Raw genomic sequence first — 1,684 nt, 5'->3', positions numbered from 1 at the left:
AGCAAGGAACTTAATTAGTAAGCCTAAACTTGTTTCGAGTCTCTAGTCAGCAGGAAATAAAAACACGCGTTTGTTTACATAATAACCATTCATATATAAATGCGGACGAGTGGTCTTCTAAGCAGCAGTGTCCGTAGCAGCAAGATGTTTGAGAAAGGTTAATAATCAAACATGTTTTAGATTTTACCGCATGTCAGACAGAATTTAAAAATTCATCAGTCTTTTATAAGAAAAATCAGGATTTATAATCTAAAGCTGTTATTCTTATATCTCTATCGATTTCACTATGTTCAATGAATTTGTCTTTCATAAGAAAAAAAATCAGCATTACTGCGAAGTATTTAAAGATCTTTCGTGTTTTGAATTATTCCAGAGTATATAGGTTTTGTTAGCTATGATGTCATTCTATGATAGTCTGGTTATTAGTTGGTACATAATTCTTAGAGTGAATTTTATGGAGGGATTGACCAAATTTTTGCCTCAGGGTATGAAACATATTGCAAAGTAGCATTCATATAGTGGTTTTCCAACTAACGTTTCACGGTAGAAAGTGTTTCTCTGTGCAAGTGGTTCAACGTTTTAATTTGTTCTCTAGTCTATGCTCACACACATAATGATGTTTTAATTTTGTGGTTGTTGTATCCAAAATTTTTCAGAGATTCGCTGCTAAGAACCCTAGCAAATGGTAGATAATTTTAAAACTTGAACAACGACTTATGTCAGGCATGTCCTTTTCTACTTATACAGATAATTTGTGTTTATATATAAACACATCCTGTGGCTTAAAAATAATGTTACTTTGGATTTATTAGTGGTGCTGGTTGTTGCCTGCACGTTGGCCGTACAGGTTTCATCGCAGTATCAGGGTAAGTATTAAGAATGTAATTTCCTATGAACATATTATATAGGTTATATATATTACATGACATATATAGCATGTCGAAAATATATCAGCATCTATTAGCCAGTGATGTTCTCAATAGTAATAAGTAACATTATCTAGTAACGTATGTATTTAAGCATTTACTATGAAACTGGTTCATTACAGATGCAGGTGACCCATCTCATCCAGAGGCCGTATCCAGAGTCGTGGAAAGACTAATATATGTCCCCATGGCGGAACTCCTCCCTTTGCGGAAAAGAGGTAATCAACCGAGAGGCTCTGTTAAACATAAAATCATTTAATAATGATGGTAGAAACTAAAAGATTTTAATAACATATATGGTATACAGAAAATCTATCGCTATTCAGTAATCAATAACACCCAACAGCAGTATCTACTAAAGTGTATATTTCATACATTTACTCCCAAACTAATTCGTTTTAGGTGGATATCCACGATCTGGCGACTAGGGGTAACCAGTTCTGTTGACCAAAACAGTACTGGCGATTTAAACGTTCGAAGGAATGTGATCGCACATAAGTGTTATGTGGTATAGTAATCAGTAACGCTTTCAATACTTTTATATCCTTTTGATATTTACTACGTAAATAACTAATTTTAGATGCAGGCACGCAAAGTCCACAGCACGAATCCGGCATCGCGGAGAGACAAGCAGGACCACCCGAGATGGATTCCTCCATGATGCCAGGCAGCAACATCAATCGGAATGAGGTCGTTGTGAGCCCCAAAATTATGTAAGTTTTAATAATCACAAAAGCAAACATAAAAAAGCTAAGAAA

The 1,684-nt window shown here is 34.9% G+C and overlaps 1 long non-coding RNA gene across 1 annotated transcript; it reads left to right on the top strand.

Annotated features, from left to right (window-relative positions):
• Window positions 1-812: 812 nt before the first annotated feature.
• Window positions 813-1,628, top strand: LOC119587565. The gene is made up of 3 exons (XR_005230007.1): window positions 813-866; window positions 1,049-1,144; window positions 1,507-1,628. It is a non-coding gene; the product is annotated as an uncharacterized LOC119587565 (long non-coding RNA).
• Window positions 1,629-1,684: the final 56 nt, after the last annotated feature.

The sequence above is a fragment of the Penaeus monodon genome, chromosome 22 (assembly GCF_015228065.2).
Source record: "Penaeus monodon isolate SGIC_2016 chromosome 22, NSTDA_Pmon_1, whole genome shotgun sequence".
NCBI classification, from domain to species: domain Eukaryota; kingdom Metazoa; phylum Arthropoda; class Malacostraca; order Decapoda; family Penaeidae; genus Penaeus; species Penaeus monodon.
The sequence above is the reverse complement of the archived record's forward strand: the minus strand, read 5'-3'. Positions and strand labels throughout refer to the sequence as shown.